The sequence below is a fragment of the Talpa europaea genome, assembly GCF_964194135.1.
Source record: "Talpa europaea genome assembly, chromosome: 2".
Taxonomy (NCBI): Eukaryota; Metazoa; Chordata; class Mammalia; order Eulipotyphla; family Talpidae; genus Talpa; species Talpa europaea.
In genome coordinates, this window is record NC_140068.1 from 121,520,575 (window position 1) to 121,541,911 (window position 21,337).

A 21,337-nucleotide genomic window follows, 5' to 3' on the forward strand; every position below is an offset into this window, starting at 1 on the left:
GGCCTTCGGGCCGGGTGAGCGTGGACCAGGGCAGCGCGCGAGGGAGGCGGGGGACGGGCCGGCGCGGACCCGCCGCCCAGAGGCCCGGGAGGCCGAGGCCGGGCCCGCCAAGGGGCAGCGCGAGGGCGCACGGGGCGGCGGACGCCCAGGACCGGCCAGGGCCCCCCGCCCGCCGCTTCCCGCCCGCCGCTCACCGCGGGCGCCGGCCAGCCACGGGGGCCGCCGCGGGCCGCTCGGCGAGAGACACCGGCGCCCGCAGCTGCGTGAGTGGCGGGACGACACCTGCAGCAAGGGACGCCCTGAGACTCCGGGCCCCGGGGCGCCCTCGGGGGCCCCAGAGAAGAGGCGGGGCCTGCAGCCCGCGCCCCCGCCCGTGTCTGAGCGCCGCCAGCCCTGCTTATAGCCGCTCTCAGGCTGCCCCGCCCACACAGCTGATTGGACCGTTTTTCAATCCTGATGCTGATTGGACCGTTTAGCACCAGTCAGCTGGTAGCTCACACCTGATTGGGCCAGCCCACAAGCCGGGAAGCACAGGTTGCATAAAAAGGCGCTGAGGCGCCGGTCGGCTCTGGCCCCGCTGCCCGGATGCTGGGGCCGGGCGTGGGGCGGGGCTTGGCCAGGCTCTGCGGGGAGTAGCGGGAGGGGTGACCCGCCGCGCCCGGCGATGCCCAGCGGTGGTCAGCGGCCTGCCAGGCCGGCGCTGTGGGCCTGTCCCTGACCCCCTGCCCTGGCGCCCGCTGTACGGGGAGCAGGCGGGGCTCCCTGCGGACCGAAGAGAGACCTGCGGGCTGAGGCGGGGCTTCCCCGGGTCGGGGTGGCGCTGGGGCTCGGAAATCCTCGGGGTTCCCGGGAACAGGACGCGCCCCTGAGCTAACCTGGGGCCGGGCCGGGGCCTCTCGGGCTTGACTGAGCGCGGGGCCGGGGCGGGCGGCTGCGTGGACCTGCTGGGCGGGGGGTGGGGGGCTGCGTGGGGGCTCCGGGGGCGCCATCCCGCGGCAGCCGGGACGCACGGGGCCCTGCGGGGCCGGGAGACGCGTGGGTCCCGAGGAACGGCGCGAAGGCGAAGGCGCCCGCGCGGGCTGCGGGTCGGGCGAGGGGCGCGGCGGGGGCGCCCGGGGTGCCCGAGTCCTCGGCGGAGGGGCGTCCCTGCGCCCGGCGCCCCCGCCGAGCCCGCACCGAGGCCTGAGGACTTGCGGACGCGGTGCCCGGGCGGGCGGACGCGCCCCTGGCTCTGCCCCATCCTCTGCAGCCGGCCCGGCTGAGCCGCGGGCCCGGGATGTCCTCGGAGGCTCGGACGCGCGCCCGCCCGCCCCCGCTCTTTGGGGCACGGAGTTCTGTGACACCAGCCTCGTCGCCCGAGCCCGTCCCTCGCGAGGTCCGGCTCCGCGCTGCCGGGGCGGGGGCGCAGCCCAGGTGGCCAGGGGCGCTGCTTCCCCCCAGGCGCGTCGACCCCGGAGCCGCCGGGAACGCCCCTCGGCCGGCGGGGCCCGCGGGGCTAGCCGGGCCTGACCCCCGGGCGGGCGGACGCGCCCCTGGCTCTGCCCTGTCCTCTGCAGCCGGCCCGGCCGAGCCGCGGACCTGGGATGTCCTCGGAGGCTCGGACGCGCGCCCGCCCCCCCCTCGGGCTTCTCTGCGGCCCTGGAGGAGGGTCCTCGCCGGCCGGGCCGGACAGGCAGCAGATGGACCGAGGGGCCCGAGGAGCCAAACCTGCGGGGCGGGGGCGCCTCGGGAAGCACCCGCGGTTTTTGAAAAAAAGACATGTATTTATTTATTCATGCGCACAAGAGCCGGGGTGCAGCCAGCGGCGGGGCGGGGGTGGCGGTGGGGAGACTCCCCAGGACAGCGAGGGGCGGAGCGGGAGGATGGGCTGAGGCGCCGCTGCGGGGCGGCGTGGCCAGAGCATCGGCTGCCGCTGGGGTCTGCGCCTGGCCGACCCACTGGGCGCCCGCCTGAGCCTCAGCCCGCGCGCCCTCGGCGCTTCCCGCCTCGGAGCCGGACCTGGGGACTCTGGGGCGCGTCCCTTAACGCCCGCCTTGGCGCTGCTTCTCCTGATTTTCCCTGCAGCCCCCCACCCCTTGTGCGGAGGGGGCCCCGCCGCGCCCACCCTGCCTGCGTCCAGTCCTCCTGGCGCGTGACCCGCGCGGGGGGGTGTGCGCGGGGAGCGCCAGAGCCCCTCGGAGCGGGGGCCTGGGCCTGGGAACTGAAGCGGCGGGCGGAGGACACGCGTCTCAGGGGCGTCCCGTTCACCCCTCACGTTGGGTCCTCACCGGACACACCCCCTTCTGCTAGCTGGTTCCCCTCACCGCCCCCCTCCCCACCAGCTCCTGGCGGGACCGTCCCCACAGGGGACAGACAGAGGCTGCCAGGGAGCCCAGGGGCCCTTTTGGTGTCTGCAGCGCGCGCCAGCGCCTCCTCCGCGGCTCCTCACCCGGGCGCCCTGGCGGGGTGAGCAAGGAGCGCGCACCCCCGCCCGCCCCATCACCCCCTCCCCAGCGCGCCCTGCTCTGGGGCTCCCCTGCGGGGCGCGGCCATAGTTTCGCAGTTGAGCGTGGCCCCACGATGGGTCTCAGTCCCCCAGGCTCCCCCCTCCGTCACGGGTGCCCCCAGGCGCCCCGAGGAGCCCAGGAAGACCCCGGGCGCGCCGCGGGCGCTGAGGAGGCGCCCAGTTCGCCTAATGAGCCCCGGGCCTCACAGGGGCGGTTTGGAAAGGGGGGGGCTCCGCGCCTTGCTGTCCCCAGCGCGCCTCCCCTGCGCTCCCTCCGCGCGGCCAGGGTAGCTGTGCCCCAGGATGGGAGAAGACCCTGGGGACCCCAGGGGCGCCCATAGACACCAGGAGGGCTCCGGGCGCGCCTGAAAGACCGACCTGCGCCGTCCCCGGCTCGAGCTGCTGTCCCGGGTCCCAGGGGGCCTCCAGCAGGGCGCGGAGTCCCCAGCCCAGACTCGGGCCAGGTGGGCGGCAGCGCCCCCCCCCCAGCCCCCGGCCCCCACCCGCGCAGGGGACGGGCAAGGCCGCCTTACCGGGCGAGGGGAACGGGGCGGGGGAGCAAGCTCTGCGCGCCCGGCCGCCCGCGGGCCCCTGGGGGACGGTCCCGGGGAGCCCCCGCTGCTGCCCGGGCTCGGCTCCCGCCTTGCGGTCAGCGCCGAGCTCCCCGGCCGCGGTCACTCCGTCCCCCCAAGACCGTAGTCACCTCCCCGTCCCGGGGGATCCCTCGCGTCCACCGCGCCCCTCACTGATGGGACAGGGGTCGCTGCCCCCCCAACCCAGCGCGGGCCCTGACCCGGGGGAGCGGCGTCTACGCGGACCCTTCTCCCGCGGGGTACCCGGCCTGGCGGGTGCGGCGGCCTGAGGCTCCTCCCCTGCCTCGAGTGTGGCCCCGGGCTCCTGTGCCACAGGGAACCCAGACGGCGGGAGTGTCGGCACCCTGCTGCGCATCCTCCCTCCTCTGGGCTCCTGCCTGGCCTCGGCTCTCCGAGAGGGCGGGATGGGGGCCCAGGGGGGCCCTGGAGGGGCCGAGAGCGCGGGCGGCCCAGCGCCCAGGGATGGCCGGTCCACGCCGGCCGGGGCGCCACACCTGCTGGACGCACGGCTGGGCGGCTCTGGGGCCTGAGCCCCTGGGCGGGTGAGCAAGGTCCGGGAAGTGGGGCGCGCGCAGAGCGGCGCGGGGTGCGGGCCTTTCCTAAACCGCGGTGCAGCAGGATCAGCCCGGGTCGCTGCCCGCCGCGGAGCTGCCCCTGTCGCGGGCCAGGAAGGGCCGGGAGCCCTGGAAGCGGCTCGGCTCCGGCTCGGGGGCGGCCCTCGAGGGGCGGGGCCGGGACCCCCCCTTCCCGGCAGCGGTGGGGCCAGCGGGGCAGAGCTGGTGGGCGGGTGGCGGGCGCTGCCAGGGCTTCGGAGCCGTGTTGGGGGGAGGGGGTGGCCTGGCGCTCCAGCTCGATTTCAGCTTCAGTATCCACAGTGACCCGCGCCCCTGCGCGCGCGAGAAAACAGGAGGCAAGTTCTGCTTCCCGCGGTCCAGCTTCTTGTGGTCAATAATTATCTTCCTTCCTTTTTGGCTTTTGATACTTTCTAGTGAATTTAAGTTCGTAATATATTTCTTGACCTTCTAGATCAACAGTTGGAATGTATGACTTCTGGCACATTGAGAATTTATAAAATGTTGTTATTTAATACCCACAACTGTGCTAGCAGCAAGTTACCATGATAAAAGGAAATAGTGATATAAATCATTTAGTAACGCCAAGTAAGAAAAAAAATCAGAAATCAACGGTTTTAATTGTGATTAAATGTTTGAATTCATACAACTTAGAGCAATTAATGTTTTATTAACTCATATATCTAATTATGTTGTACAAGGTTGGCAAAAATGTTGGCAGTGAAGAGTATGTGTTTAGAATGGTCTGATCCAGTTTCTTGTTCAATGCACACACTGGATTCTCATTATATTCCATAACGTTTATTGACCAGTGTAACAGCATCATGAATTAATATTAACAGAGTCACTTATCGGCACTAAAAATAAAAAGGCCAATCACTTAAAAGAGCAGTAGGCCGTTGTCAGCCCAGAAGTTCAAATGTCAGGATTCTGCCACCTCTTCTACCGCCCCTGGCTGGTCTCCAGAATTGCCTGGTTCCACCTGGAACTCCCCCGGGCTGGACGCAAGGTCAGCCTGACTCAGCCCCTCCCAGGTGAGTGTTTGAGAGTGACTGAATGTCTGATATCCAATTGGAACTGCATTTCATCATGAAATATTTGGTGTGAAATTTTCAAATATGGAACATCACAGATGGGAAAGCAAAGGATGATGCCGTCAGCGGAGAGGAGCTGAGGCCAGACAGCAGCCACACCCACGGGGCACTTCACTTCCCAAATGAGATCTTCTTCAAATCCTTTGCATGTCTATGAACACACCAAATGATAGTGTTACTTTTTGCACGTAAATCCGAGGGCTTTTTTTCAATTCAACGAGTTCATAAAAATGCAGACACTCTGTGTGAGATTCCTGTTGATGACCTGCCCAGCCAGGGCATTGTCCTGCCATTCCCACCTGCCCACTGTAGGTGATGAAATAAATGGGGACAACACTCCTGTGAAGTGTGGTGTGAGTCATGGATGGCATCCCTAACACATTTCTAGGAATATTAGATACGAGGTAGACTACTAGCTACCGTTTTGTTTTGAGCAGATTGTTTCTCAAAAATTCCCACCCAATGATTTTTGTAATATTTTAGTAATTATACTTCACAGGAACTTAACTTTCTTATTTCTGCTGTCCACCAAGCTGTTGGCGCCTTACCTCGTGGCATCAGGATACTTCCCCCTTCGTGATTGGCTGTGCTTCTTTTGGCCCAGTGTGCACCAAATAAGGTTATGTGTTTAATCATTGGCTAGGCAGTGTTGGCCTGCTTCTTCCACTTCCAGTCCCCAGCTATAAAGCCCCGCCGAAACCGAAAGTAAAGGAGACCTGCCATAGCTGAACCAAGAGTTGCGTGTCTCCCTCCGTGGTGTACCCCTGTTCTTCAGGTCGCTGCTCTCCCCTCGAGAACCTCATTGACCAGTCCGCGGGCTCGGGCACCAAGCGCTGAGTGTGTTTATGGTAAATGTGGTGGCACCCACACCAGAGCTTCCAGAGGGTCACCACCACATCACGTGTGTGGGTCCTTCTCTACAGTGGATCGCAACTGCTCAGATTCTAACTTGGACCCTAAGACCTTGTTTATGCTGTGAAGGCCTCACTCACTAAGTACAGGGGCCTCTGTCCTACCATGACCCCTGATCCCACATGTGACCGCGAGGGTCAGTAACATTAGAGGGGGAGCCGCCTTAGAGACTGGAGATGCTGCCCCAGGGACAACTAAGATGACAACAGATGAAACTGCTGCTGACAACTGCTGACAACTGAGATGAAACCCAACAATCTCCTCTCTTGGCCGGGAGCTACAGAAATGGAGAACAGCAAAGAGGGGCTGGAAGTTCAGTTACTCCAGTATACACGGAATATCACATGGCACCTAAGAGGTAAAAAGAGCAACAACTAAAACTAAGGGTATATGAAGTTATCTTAATATATATATAATTATTAATTTTATTTAATATTTATTTTATTATTTATTACATTATTAATATATATTTTGTAATTATAATAATATAGAGTAGTATAATGTGAAAATTTAAAATAATTGTCTTGTAAAGATTAATGAACTCATCTTCCCTATTATATTTTGGTGAGTCTCCCCTTCATTAGTCTCCCCACAGCCGACTTCATGGCTTGGCTCCTCAGACTGTATATGATGGGAGTAAAAGTGGGGGTCACCACCATGTAGAACATAGAAATGACCAGGTCAGACATGGATGGGGTTCCTGTGGTCGGCTTCAGATAAGCAAAGCATCCAGTGGAGAGAAACAGCACCACAACCAGCAGGTGGGGAAGGCACGTGGAGTAGACCTTGACCTTATCTTCAGTGGATGCAATCTTCCTGACAGCAGAGAAGATGTGGACATAGGAAACGATGATGAAAATAAAAGAGCAGATACTCAACAGCGAAGTAGTGAGAATGGGGACAAGTTCATTGATTAAATTCCCTGAGCAGGAAATAGCCATTAACTGGGGGATGTCACAGAAGAACTGGTGGACCACGTTGGACTCACATAGGACAAGGAGAAGGTTCCAGCTGTGTGTATCACAGCATGGAGACCCCCACCCAGCCAGGACACAGCTGTCAGCTGCACACACCTGTCCCTGCTCATGATGACGTCATAGTGCAGGGGGTGGCAGATGGCAGCATAGTGGTCAAGGCTCATCACCGTGAGCAGGTGCAACTCTGTGGTTGTTGTAAAAACCATCATGAAGACCTGGAGGACACAGCATGTGAACAAGATGGAGCTGCTGTGCCTCAGAGAGTTAGCAATGGACTTGGGGACCATGGCTGAGATGAGGCAGAGGTCTGTGAAGGACAGACTCCTCAGGAAGAAGTACATGGGGGTGTGGAGGTGCCGGTCCAGGGTGGTGACGAGGACAATGACCCTGTTCCCCAGCAGGGTGCACAGGTAGACCAGGGAGAAGAGCAGCGTGTGCAAGAAGCGCATGGTCACCTGGGTGGGGAACCCCAGGAGGACGAATTCTCTCATAGTTGTGAGATTCATCCCCCCGGAGCCATCATCTGTATAAAAAAAAATAAAGAGGAAGAAAACATTGTTAAATCTTCTAATATTGAACATAAGTGGGTCGTCAGCATAGGATAATGATTCAGTCTATCTACCAGGTAGTTACTCCTTCTAGGTCTCATGGCATCTAGTATCCTCATCTGGGTGTGCTGCTGTGTTCAAACTTTCATTTCCATCTCATGTGAAGGGAACATTATCACACTGTCCAAACATGTCCTGGAAATTGGTGACGGCTTGAAGATTTCCATTGACCCTACAGAACTTTAAGAATTACAGTCTCAAACCTCTCAACAAACCCGACTGACTGTACCTCCCGACTGCCCCACTTTTGCTGCTCCCACCTACTGCCCAGGCCCCAGCATCTCCGCCCAGCACACCTCCCAGAGGTTGTCCAGGGCACAGTCCCAGAGGACACGTGACCATGCCCAGTACCCCCCACCCTAGAGAGCCTGTCCCTGCTCCTCCAGCACAGCGCTGGTCAGTGACAGGTGTGCAGGGAGATGGGGTGTGCGGGTCCCTGTTTTCCTGCTCCCCAGGACCCAACACTGTCCTGTAACTGAATGATCTGAGCACAGCATCCCCGTGCGGCGTGTCCTGACGCCTCCTCTGTCAGATTCCTACCCCTGTGGCCTCACTCCTGACTCCTGGTCTGTCCCCTCGTCTCCTCATCTCCCTGCACCGGACTACCCACATCTGAGGACTCAGAGACCATGTTTCCCACAGAGTCTCCTCCTGGGTCACACCCACACGTCCCTCCTGAAGGATGGGCTCATCCACCCCGGGTCCCTCCCTGGCCCCTCTGTCCCCCACAGACTCATGCACATCTGTGCAGGGAGGAGGCTGCTCTGGGGCTGAGCCGGACGATCTGTGCATGTGGCTGACCCTGCCGGTCCCAGGGACCCGGGTCCCCTGGGTGCAGGTTTGTTCCTCACCCAGGCCCGTGGGTGAGTGTGGATGTCTGGACATGGGGCAGCCCTGCCCACTCCACTTCCCCTCCCCAATGTCATCCTCTCCCCCCTCTGTGGGGTGACGGAGTGGAAGGCCCTGGGGAGCCAGGATTTTTAAGGTCACATAGTAACATAAAATAATTATAACACATTGGTGGAATCTTCCTAATAATTTAATAAAAACAGGAAAATAAATCATGTAATGAGATGGTCCAAGATGTAGATACCTTTGGACTGATATCGGTAATGATGACAGAAGCTCTCGCATATTCTCTTCCTGTGCAATATCACTAAAGACTCCTGAGTGGTGGAATTGGGAAAAAAAAAACTCAAGTCCATGTCTGTAAAGAGACATTCTTCATCACAAAGTAATTCCATTAATTGTTGTCTTTTATGTAGTGCCCAGAACAACTCAGTGTGCTGAATGCTCAAATCCAGTTATGAAGCATTAGTTGTCACATATACGATGCACCACAACGTTCTGTTCAATCCTTTGAACACTTTAAATTCCAGGAGAGTATATTTCCTCTCGCTGAGACTCATCCAGCATGATAAGGCAGTGGGGCACTGAGAAACTTGTACACCTTCAGAATTTAATAGTTTTCATGATTTATAAAACAAATATTTTATTTACTGTGCTTTCTCAGATCGAAAATGAAGCTTGAAATCTAAAAACAGTCAAATCTGAATGATTTCCATTCGAAAACTGTTTAAGAACAGAATACCTGCAGTCTGGGGGGGGGGGGAAGTTCCCACTGCCGTGTCGAGTCTCTGTCCTGAGGTTGTCCCCATGGCAAGATAGATGGCATCCCGGCCTCTCACTCCATGGCGGGGCTCCTGGGGACACCTCTGAGCACTCACAGGGTGTTCCACCCCATCCTGCGCCGCCTCATGGACAGAGCAGGGCCTCAGGGCTGGGCTATTTGAGCTCTGGAGCTGGTGTCCACGTGTTGGACACTGTCCAGATTCCAGGCCTCAGGGACCCTCCTCCAGAGGGAAAGTGCGTGTTTACTTGACTGTGTTAATTGGAGCGTCCTGCAGTGCTTCTCGGGGAGTAAATATCACACTCGGTGTGTAGATGTGATTTGTGTCTGGCTCACGCCTCTATGGAAGTGAATAGACAAATCCTCATTTCCAGGTTCCATTCCCCACCTGTCGTGTCCACCGTGGTGGGCACCATCAGTCATGACAGTGCCCCGAGTCCCTGTCTAGACAGCTGGAGAGTCGCCCATCACCCACCCTTGCCCTTCACAGAGAGGCCCTGGGGATGGGCGTGAGGGGGATGCAGAATGGCCAGAGGCGGGAGGGAAGGGACAAGGAGAGAGGCAGGAGGGAGCCAAGGGAGGGGAGTGGGGAGGAAAGACAATGGACATCCAGCAGAAGTGAGTGACCACGGGGGTCACCAGCCCTTCGGGAAGGGAAACTTTACTCATCTCTGAAATTATGTATCCTGCGGTTCTTTTCCACCCCAGCACCTGTCACTGCACTTACATTAGAACTGTTATTAGGTTTGAATAATTTTACTTTTAACCTTAACAAAATGGAGTAGAATATTAGGGTTTCTGCACATGATGTCATGTACTTAGGTTTGCAGCATGACTATCGTGACACATTTGCTAAGAGGCGTTTATCTTTTTGAGTCTATTCTGTAGGGTGTGGGGCAGTGACCTGCTTCATTCTGCTGCGTGTGTCTGTCTGCTTCTCCCAGCACCATTTCCCCACTTTCCCTCTCCAGTGCCTGCTCTGGCTCCTCTGTCGTAGAGTCACTGGCTGTCCTGATGAGGGTGGGTTCCTGGGTCCTCATTATATTCCAGAGTTCTGTCTGTCTGTTTTGGTCCCAGTACCATGCTGCTTTAATTATTAGAGCTTTATTGTATGGACTGAAGTCTGGAGTGAGCTGCCTCCATTCTTCCTTTTTTTGTCAGTGTTGTTTTGGGTGTTCGGGGCCTTTTATGGTTCCACATACATTTCAGTATTTTTTTTTTTATATCCTTGGAGAATGTCATTGAAGGTCTTATTGGGATTAAGTTGAATCTGTAAATTGCTTTGGGTCAGATGGGCATTTGGTAATGTTGATTCTTCCAAGCCAAGGGCAGGGAATATCTTTCCATTTCTCTGTCTTTTCTATTTCTTTTGACAATGTCTTTCTCTTTTCTTGTATCTTCACCTCCTTTGTTATGTCTACTCCGTGGTACTTAGTCTCGTGATTATAAGTGGGTTTGTTTTCTTAACTTCTCTTCTAGTTCATTATGTGCATATAGAAGGCAATTGATTTTCGTGTGTTGATTTTGTCAGCTTCCAACTACACTGATGTGGCTCATTGACTTAATTTGTTGTTTTCAGTGGAGTCTTTAGTGTTCTTAGTGGATATTATGTTGTACAACTGTTTAAAATGTGCTTAAATGTTTAAATTCATGTGATCTTGAGGCAGTTAATATTTTTTTAAATTTTTATTTATTTTATACACTAGTGGCAAAATGTAGGCAATGAATAGTCTCAGCATATGTTTATAATACCCTGATTCAGGTACTTAATTCAATACATGTATTGAATTCTCCTTATATCTCGTAACTTTATTGTCATTATGCCCCATAAATTTTATTGACCAGTAAACTATGACAGTATCAAGAATTAATTTTTTTATCAAGAATTAATTTTAACAAAGTTATTTATCATCAGATAAATAAAAATGCCAATGATTTAAAATAACAGTAGCAAGTTGTCAACCCAGATATTTATGTATCAAGATGATGTCATCTTTTAACCATTGCTGGCTGCCTCCAAATTTGCCATGTGCCTTACGGGACTCGCCTGGGCTGAAGGCAAGGTCAGCCTGATTCCCTCAGAGGGTGACCTGTTTGAGAAACAGTTAAAGGGCCTGATTTCCAATTGAGACTACATTTTATATTGAAATATTTTGGTGTGAAATTTTCAAACCTTGGAAATCACAACGGGAAACCAAAGGTGGATGCAGTCAGCAGAGAGGAGCTGAGGCCAGACAGCAAAGGCACTCAGGGGCTTTTCACTTCCCCAATTTAAACCCTCAAATTCTTTATGTCTTTCCGTCTACACTAAATGATAATATCATTCATGATATGTAAATCTGACGAGTTTTCTTGTTTGAAGAACTCCATATGGAAACGCAAACACTCTGGGTGAGATCCCTGTAATAACGTGCCCAGAAGGACACTGTCATCAAATTCTAAGGCATTCTAGGTAATTAAATAAATGTGGATAATCACACGTGTAAAGTGCGGTGTGATGTGAGTGCCGTTCCTCAACTCTTCCTGGAAATATTAGAATATTGTGCAGTCCACGAGCTATTATTTTGATTTTACCATTATAGTTTCCTAAGTTCCTTTATTGTTTCTTTTTTTAAAAAAAGATTTTATTTATTTATACAAGAGCTGGGGTACAGGACAGAGGTGTGGGGGGTGAGAGCTGGCATGAGAGGTGTGGGGGGTGAGAGCCAGACTGACCGAAATACACTGCTGAGGGAAGCAGTGGGTGAGGCAGGAGAGGTCTGCAGCGCCATGTGGGTAGCTCCCTGGCTGTCTGGGAACTCAACCCGTGGTGCAGAGGCTGCGGACAGCTTTACAGCACTGTGCTGTACCCACTGTACCACCAGGGACTCCCCTATTACTATTTCTTAAAAAACCCTACCCACTATATATTGTCAGTTTTTAGTCATTATACTGCACCTGAAATTAACAGCTTTCAAGTCCCTGTCTTATTTCTGGTGTCCACTGTGCTTGGCGTGTTTATGGTAAATGATGGAGGCACCCACACCAGAGCTTCCAGGAGGAGCTCCACCACGTCACGTGTGGTCCTTATCGACAGAAGGTCATGACTACTCGATTCACTATGAATCTTTGGGCCTTATTTATGCTGTGAAGGCCTCACTCACCAACTGAAGGGGCCTCTATCCTACCCGTGTCCCCTGATCCCACGCGTGACCATGCGGGTCAGTGACATTAGAGGGGAAGCTGCCTTAGAAAGACTGGAGATGCTGCCCCAGTGAGAAAACTTCTGCTGACGACCGAGATGAAACCCAACCATTGCCCCTATCGGCCGGGAGCACAGAAATGGAGAACAGCAAAGAGTGGCTAGAAATTCAAACACCAGTACACACAGAACATCAAAGAACATCTAAGTGTTAACAAGAGAAACAATTAAAGCTATAGGGGTATATGGAGTTATCTTAAATATAACTTAAAAATAAGAATATATCTTTAATTATACAATGGGATTACATGTAACTATACAAATATAAAGGGGGGAATGATGTGAAGATTTAAAATATGTGTCTCATAATGGAGTCATGAAGTCATCTTCTCTATTACATTTTGGTGAGTCTCCCCTTCATCAGTCTCCCAACAGCCGACTTCATGGCTTGGTTTCTCAGACTGTATATGACCGGATTAAAGGTGGGGGGTACCATCGTGTAGAACATAGAAATGACCAGGTCAGACATGGACGGGGTCTCTGAGGTCGGCTTCAGATAAGCAAAGAATCCAGTGGAGACAAACAGCACCACAACCAGAAGGTGGGGCAGGCAGGTGGAGTAGACTTTGGCCTTACCTTCTGTGGATGGGATCTTCCTGACAGCAGAGAAGATGTGGACATAGGAAATGATGATGAAAATGAAATAGCAGGTGCTCAACACCACACTAATGAGAATGGGGACAAGTTTGTTCATTAGATTTCCTGAGCAGGAAATAGCCAATAACTGGGGGACGTCACAGAAGAACTGGTGGACCACGTTGGACCCACAGTAGGACAAGGAGAAGGTTTCAGCTGTGTTCATCACAGCATAGAGACCCCCACCCAGCCAGGACACAGCTGTCAGCTGCACACACCTGTCCCTGCTCATGATGACGTCATAGTGCAGGGGTTGGCAGATTGCAGCTTAGCGGTCAAGGCTCATCACCGTGAGCAGGGTCATCTCTGCACCTGCCGAAAAAACCATCATGAAGACCTGGACGACACAGCCAGGGAAGGAGATGGAGCTGCTGTGCCTCAGAGAGTTGGCAATGGACTTGGGCACCGTGGTTGTGATGAGGCAGAGGTCCGAGAAGGACAGACTCCTCAGGAAGAAGTACATGGGGGTGTGGAGGTGCCGGTCCAGGGTGGTGATGAGGACGATGAGTCCGTTCCCCAGCAGGGCGCACAGGTAGACCAGGGAGAAGAGCAGCGGGTGCAAGAAGCCCATGGTCCCCTGAGTGGGGAACCCCAGGAGGACGAATTCTGTCACGGCCGTGAGATTGGTCACCTCTGGAGACATCATCTGTACTGGGAAAGGAGAAGGAAAGAAAATGTCTAACTTCCAACGTGGAGCATGTGTGTTATCATAATAGAGTAATGATTCAATGTATATTCTACATAATTATTCCTTCTAGGTCCTATTGAGTCAAAAATCATCATCTATATAAACTTCATTATTCAGCCCATTTATTTCCACTTCATGTGAATGTGCATGATAACTTTTTACAGAGGACCTGAAAATTGGTGAAAATTTCCATTATCCCCTACAAATCTTGCATAAATTAAAATCTCATATCTCTCAACAAACCCTACTGACAGCCCCTCCCTACTGCTCCAATCTCTCTGCTCCGGCCTACTGCCAGGCCCCAGCACCTCTGCCCAGCGACCTCCCAGAGGTCGTCCAGGGCACAGTCCCAGAGGACACGTGACCATGCCCAGCACCCCCCACCCTAGAGAGCCTGTCTCTGCTCCTCCAGCACAGCCATGGTCTGGGGAGGCCCCACAGTGACAGGTGTGCAGGGAGATGGGGTGTGCGGGTCCCTATTTTCCTGCTCCCCAGGACCCGACACTGTCCTGGAACTGAATGATCTGGGCTCAGTGTCCCCGTGCGGCGTGTCCTGACGCCTCCTCTGTCAGATTCCTACCCCTGTGGCCTCACTCCTGACTCCTGGTCTGTCCCCTCGTCTCCTCATCTCCCTGCACCTGACTCCCCACATCTGAGGACTCAGAGACCATGTTTCCCACAGAGTCTCCTCCTGGGTCACACCCACACGTCCCTCCTGCAGGATGGGCTCGTCCACCCCCGGGTCTCTCCCCGGCCCCTCTGTCCCCCTCAGACTCATGCACATCTGTACAGGGAGGAGGCCGCACCAGCGCTGAGCCGGACGGTCTGTGCGTGTGGTTGTCCCGCCAGTCCCAGGGACCTGGTTCCCCTGGGTGCAGGTTTGTTCCTCACCCCAGGCCTGTGCGTGAGTGGTGACGTCTGGACATGGGGCAGCCCTGCCCTCTCCCCTCCTCCCCATCTCATCCTCTCCCCCCTCTGTGGGATGACGGAGGGGCAGCCCCTGGGGAGGGCAGGACTTTTAAGGTCACATGGTAATGTAAAACAATTGCAACACATTGGTAGAAATCTTCCCAGTAATATCATAAAAACAAGGAAATAAATCATGATATGAGGTGATCCAAGTTGTCGACATCTTTCGAGTATTATGAAACATATATTTATTGATAACAGAAGCTCGACATTTTCTCTTCCTGTGCAGTATCAGTGATAATCCCTGAGTCGTATAGTTGGGGAAAAATACCCAAGTTCATGTCTGTAAAGAGACCTGAGTCCACACCCAACTTCTCTTTAATGCCAGAGCCATGAAATAATCAACCATGTTGCTGTAAAATTTGCAGAATTTATATTTGACTCTTAGGTCTGTCATAATATGTAGGCAAAAGGCATAACATTCTGATTTTTAACAATAAGTATTACATTAAATTTCCCCTGGAATTTCTTCATCACAATGTATTTCTATTAGCTGTTGTCTTTTATACCGTGCCCAAAACAACTCAGTGTGCTGAATGCTCAAATGCCAGTTACGAAGCATTAATTGTCACATACAATAAATCTTCTAATATATAAAGGTACTACAAGTCAATCTTTTGAACACTTTAAACTCAAGGAGAGAATATTTCCTCTGATTGAGACTCATCCAGCATGATAAGGCAGTGGGGCACTGAGAAGCTTGTGCATCTTCAGAATTTATTAGTTTTCATGATTTATAAAATGAGTATTTTAATTACCTTGCTTTCTCACATCTAAAATGAAGCTTGCATTCTAAAAACATTCAAGTCTGAATGATTTCCATTCTGAAAACTGCCTAAGACTGAATACTTGCAAATTGTGGAGGAAAGTTCCCGCTGCTGTGTCCATCTGTGTCCTGAGGTTGTCCCCGTGGTGCGGACAGAGGGTGTTCTGGCCTCTCACTCCATGGTCGGGGCTCCTGGGGACGCCTCTGAGCACTCACAGGATGTACCACCACGTCCTGCTGCTGCCTCATGGAGAGAGCAGGGCCTCAGGGCTGGGCTATTTGAGCTGTGGAGCTGGTGTCCGCGTGTTGGACACTGTCCAGATTCCAGCCCTCAGGGACCTTCCTCCAGAGGGAAAGTGTGTGTTTACTTGACTGTGTTAATTGGAGCGTCCTGCAGTGCTTCTCGGGGAGTAATTATCACACTCGGTGTGTAGATGTGATTTTGTGTCTGGCTCATGCCTCTATGGAAGTGAATAGACAAATCCTCACTTCCAGGTTCCATTCCCCACCTGTCGTGTCCACCATGGTGGGCACCATCAGTCATAACAGTGCCCTGAGTCCCTGTCTAGACAGCTGGAGAGTCGCCCGTCACCCACCGTTGCCCTTCACAGAGAGGCCCTGGGGATGGGCGTGAGGGGGACGCGGAAAGGCCTGAGGTGGGAGGGAAGGGACAAGGAGAGAGGCAGGAGGGAGCCAAGGGAGGGGAGTGGGCCGAAAGACAATGGACGTCCAGCAGAAGTGAGTGACCACGGGGATCACCAGCCCTTCAGGAAGAGAAACTTTACTCGTCTCTGAAATTGTGTCTCCTGCAGATCTTTTCCACCCCAGCACCTGTCACTGCACTTACATTAGAATTGTCCTTTTGTTGGGATAATTTGCTTTTAATCTTTAGGAAATAGTATTTTAGGGTTTCTGCTCATGGTGTTATATACTTTGGTTTGCTGCGTGACGATGGTGACGTCCGTCACACATGGAAACAGGTGTTTATCTGTTTGAGTCTATTCTTCTGTAGGGTGTGGGGCAGTGACTGCTTCACTCTGCTGCGTGTGTCTGTCTGCTTCTCCCAGCACTATTTCCCCATTTCCCTGCTCCAGTGCCTGCTCTGGCTCCTCTGTCCTAGAGTCACTGTCCATCCTGACGAGGGAGGATCCCTGGGCCTCATTATATTCCTGTGGCCTGTCTGTCTGTTTTTGTCCCAGTGTCATGCTGCTTTAACTTTTAGAGCCTTATTGTATGGACTGGAGTCTGGAGTGAGCTGCCCCCATTCTTCCTCTTTTTGTCAGTGTTGTTTTGGGTGTTCGGGGTCTTTTACATTTCAGTATTTTTTTTTTATATCCTTGGAGAATTCCACTGAAGTTCTTATTGGCATTGCATTGAATCTGTAAACTGCTTTGGGTCAGATGGGCATTTGGTAATGTTGATTCTTCCAAACCAAGGGCAGGGAATTTCTTTCCATTTCTCTGTACTTTCTATTTCTTTGGACAATGCCTTACTCTTTTCTTGTATCTTCACCTCCTTTGTTATGTCTACTCTGGGGTACTTAGTCTTGTGATTATGAGTGGGATTGTTTTCTTAACTTCTCTTTTGGCTCAATTTTTGCATATAAGAAGGCAATTGATTTTTGTATGTTGATTTTTTAAGCTTCCAACCACACTGAAGTGGCTTATTGTTTTATTTTTCCAGTGGAATCTCTTGTTTTCTTAGTGTATATTATGTTGTCTACAACAGTTTTAATTGTGCTTAAATGTTTAAATCCATACAACCGAGAGACAGTTAATGTTTTATTATTTTAAAATTTTAATTATGTTACACAAAACTGACAAATTGTAAGCAATGAATAGTCTCAGTATATGTTAATAATAGTCTGATTCAGCTTCTTCATTCATTTATAACTTTCTTCTCTTGATATCCCATAAATTTTATTGACAGTAAACTATGAGAGTATCAAGAATTAATATTAAGAAAGTTATTTATCATCAGAAAAACTACAATGCCAATGATTTAAAAGAACAGCAACAGGTTGTTAACCCAAATATTGAAAGATGGAGATGCTGCCAGTTTTAACCATTCCTGGCTGCCTCCAAACTGACATTGTGCCCACATGGGCCTCACCTGGGCTGAAGGCAAGGGTCAGCCTGAGTAGCACCCTCAGAGGGTGAATGTCTGAGAATGAGTTAAATGTCTGATATCCAATGGGTGCTACATTTTATCATGAAATATTCTGGTGTGAAATTTTCAAACATTGGACATCACGGATGGGACAGCAAAGGTGGATGCTGTCAGCAGAGAGGAGCTGAGGCCAGACAGCAAGTGACAATCATGGGGCCACTTCACTTCCCAAATTTAAATCTCCTTCAATTTCTTTATGTCTTTGCATCTACACTAAATGATAGTGTTATTTATGATATGTAAATCTGATGAGTTTTCTCTTTTGAACTACTCCCCGTGGAATCACAAACACTCTGAAATCCCATAATAATGTGGCCAAAAGGACATTGTCCTCAAATTCCCAGAAATTCTAGGAAATTAAATAAATGGGGATAAACACATGAGGAAAGTGTGGCGTGCTGTTGCGGGTGCCCTTCCTCAACTATCTCTTCAAATACTAGAACATGGTTCAGTCCACTAGCTATTATTTTGTTTTTACCATTATAGCTTCCTAAGTTCCTTTATTGTTTCTTGAAAAACCCTACCCAATGTATTTTAGTAAATTTTTGGTAATTATACTGCACATGAAAGTAATAGCTTTCACAGCCACTGTCTTATTTCTGGTGTCCACCATGCACTGAGTGAGTTTATGGTAAATGCCAGTGGCACCCACGCCAGAGCCTCCGGGGGGGTCTCTACCCAATCATGTGTGTGGGTCTTTGTTCACATAAGTTCGTGACTACTGAGATTCCAACTTGGACCAAAGGCCTTATTTATGCTGTGAAGGGGCATAAGTACAGGGGCCTCTGTCCTACCCATGGCCCCTGATCCTACCCGTGACCACGAGGGTCAGTGACATGAAAGGAGAAGCCGCCTTAGAGACTGGAAATGCTGCCCAAGTGAGAGATCTGCTGACCACTGAGATGAAGCCCAACCATCGCCTCTCTTGGCCCGGAGCACAGAATGGAGAACAGCAGGCAGTGGCTGAAGCTCAGTGATCTCCATCATACAGAGAATATCAAAGTGGAACTAAGTTAAAAAGAGGAACAATCAATGCTAATAAGACTATATGAGCAGCAGAATATATGAAGTCATCGTAAATGTATTTTAAAAAAGAGCATATATTTTTAAATTTTACGATGGAATTATATGAACTTAGAAAAACATAAAGGCCAGTATTATGTGAAATTTTAAAATATGTGTCTCATAATGGAGTTATGAAGTCATCTTCTCTATTACATTTTGGTGAGTCTCCCCTTCATCAGTCTGCCCACCGCCGACTTCATGGCTTGGTTCCTCAGACTGTATATGACGGGATTAAAGGTGGGGGGCATCACCGTGTAGAACATAGAAATGACCAGGTCAAACATGGATGGGGTCTCTGAGGTAGGCTTCAGATAAGCAAAGAATGCAGTACAGACAAACAGCACCACAACCAGCAGGTGGGGAAGGCAGGTGGAGTAGACTTTGGCCTTACCTTCTGTGGATGGGATCTTCTTGACAGCAGAGAAGATGTGGACATAGGAAATTACGATGAAAATAAAACAAGAGGAATCCATCACCGCACTAATGAACATGGGGACAAGTTCGTTCATTAAATTTCCTGAGCAGGAAATAGCCATAAGTTGAGGGATGTCACAGAAGAACTGGTGGACCACGTTGGACCCACAGTAGGACAAAGAGAAGGTTCCAGCTGTGTTCATCACAGCCAATAGACAGCCATCCAGCAAGGACACAGCTGTCAGCTGCACACACCTGTCCCTGCTCATGATGACATCATAGTGCAAGGGGTGGCAGATGGCAGCATAGCGGTCAAGGCTCATCACCGTGAGCAGGGTCAGCTCTGCACCTGCTGACAAATCCAGCATAAAGACCTGGAGGACACAGCCCGGGAAGGAGATGGAGCTGCTGTGCCTCAGAGCGTTGGTAATGGACTTGGGGACCGTGGCTGAGATGAGGCAGAGGTCCGTGAAGGACAGACTCCTCAGGAAGAAGTACATGGGGGTGTGGAGGTGCCGGTCCAGGGTGGTGATGAGGACGATGAGCCCGTTTCCCAGCAGGGCACACAGGTAGACCAGGGAGAAGAGCAGCGGGTGCAAGAAGCCCATGGTCCCTTGGGTGGGGAACCCCAGGAGGACGAATTCTGTCACGGCTGTGAGATTCATCCCCCCTGGAGCCGTCATCTGTATAAATGAAAAAGAGGAAAAAAAACATTGTCATATCTTCCAATATTGAACACAAAATGGGTTATTAACACATAATCATCATGCAATCTATGCTTTATTGTTATCTGAGTAATTCATATTTTATCTCATGTGAATGTGCTATTGATGTATTGTCCAAACATGTGTCCATAAATTCATGAAGAAATGAAAATTTTAAATGACCATGATAAAACCTGCATATCAGGTCTCTCAGTGAACTGAATCGACAGAACACACCATAAACTCACTCAGTCATTCCCAGGCCTGCGGCTCCCTCTCCTGCCCGGGCCCCAGCACCTCAGCCCAGCACACCTCCCAGAGGTTGTCCAGGGCACAGTCCCAGAGGACACGTGACCATGCCCAGCCCCTCCCCACCCCAAAGACCTTGTCCCTACTCCTCCAGCACAGACCTGGTCTGGGGAGGCCCCACAGTGACAGGTGTGCAGGGAGATGAGGTGTGTGAGTCTCTATTTTCCTGCTCCCCAGCACCCGACACTGTCCTGGAACTGAATGATATGGGCTCAGCATACCTGTGCAGCATGTCCTCTGTCAGATTCCTGCCCCTGTGGCCTCAATCCTGACTCCTGGTCTGTCCTCTCGTCTCCTCATCTTCCTGTGCCTTACTCCCAACATCTGAGGACTCAGAGACCATGTTTCCCACAGAGTCTCCTCCTGGGTCACACCCACATGTCCCTCCTGCAGGATGGGCTCGTCCACCCCCGGGTCTCTCCCTGGCCCCTCTGTCCCCCTCAGACTCATGCACATCTGTACAGGGAGGAGGCCGCTCCGGAGCTGAGCCGGACGGTCTGTGCATTTGGTTGTCCCTGCCGGTCCCAGGGACCCAGGTCCCCCGGGTGCAGGTTTGTTCCTCACCCCAGGCCTGTGCGTGAGTGGGGAAGTCTGGACACGGGGCAACCCTGCCCTCTCTCCTCCCCCCAATCTTACCTCTCGCCCCTCTGTGGGGTGACGGAGGGGCAGGCCCTGGGGAGGCAGGGTCACATAGTAATATAAAATAATTGCAACACATTGGTGGCATCTTCCTAATAATTTAATAAAAACAGGAAAATAAATCAGAATATGAGGTGGTCCAAGATGCAGACATCTTGTGACTGATATGAAACATACTGGTAATGATGACAGAAGCTGTAAAGTATTCTCTTCCTGTGCCGTATCATTCACGATCCCTGAGTGGTGTAGTTGGGAAAACCCCCAAGTCCATGTCTATAAAAAGACAGGTGTCCACACCCTTCTCTCTAGTGCCAGAGCCTGAAATGGTGAACATTGTTGTGTAGAAGTGAGATAATTTATTTGACTCTTAGGTCTGTCATAATATGTAGGCAAAAGGCACAACATTCTGACAATAAATATTATATTAACTTTCTCCTGGAATTTCTTCATCACGATGTAATTCCATTAATTGTTGTGCTTTTACATAGTGCCCAAAACAACTCAGTGTGCTGAATGCTCAAATGCCAGTTATGAAGCATTCATTGTCACATATACGATGCATCACAATCCTTTGAACCCTTTAAAGGAGAGTATATTTCTTCTCGTTGAGACTCATCCAGCATGATAAGGCAGTGGGGCACTGAGAAACTTGTGCACCTTCAGAATTTATTAGTTTTCATGATTTATAAAATGAGTATTTTAATTAATGTACTTTCTCACATCTAAAATGAAGCTAGAATTCTAACAACTTTCAAGTCAGAGTGATTTCCATTCTGAAAACTGCCTAAGAACCGAATACCTGCAAATTGCGGGGGAAAGTTCCCGCTGCTGTGTCCATCTGTGTCCTGAGGTTGTCTCCATGGCAT

The 21,337-nt window shown here is 51.9% G+C and overlaps 2 protein-coding genes across 2 annotated transcripts in view; both read right to left on the reverse strand.

Moving 5' to 3' along the window:
• The window catches only part of LOC311167570 (saoe class I histocompatibility antigen, A alpha chain-like), a gene marked incomplete at its 5' end in the record, with an annotated part of 516,604 nt that overhangs the window by 237,819 nt on the left and 257,448 nt on the right, over window positions 1-21,337 (reverse strand). The window lies entirely within an intron of this gene.
• LOC311167663 (patr class I histocompatibility antigen, B-2 alpha chain-like) overlaps window positions 1-21,337 on the reverse strand; it is a gene marked incomplete at both ends in the record, with an annotated part of 266,300 nt that overhangs the window by 122,723 nt on the left and 122,240 nt on the right. The gene's annotated exons all lie outside the window — the stretch shown is intronic.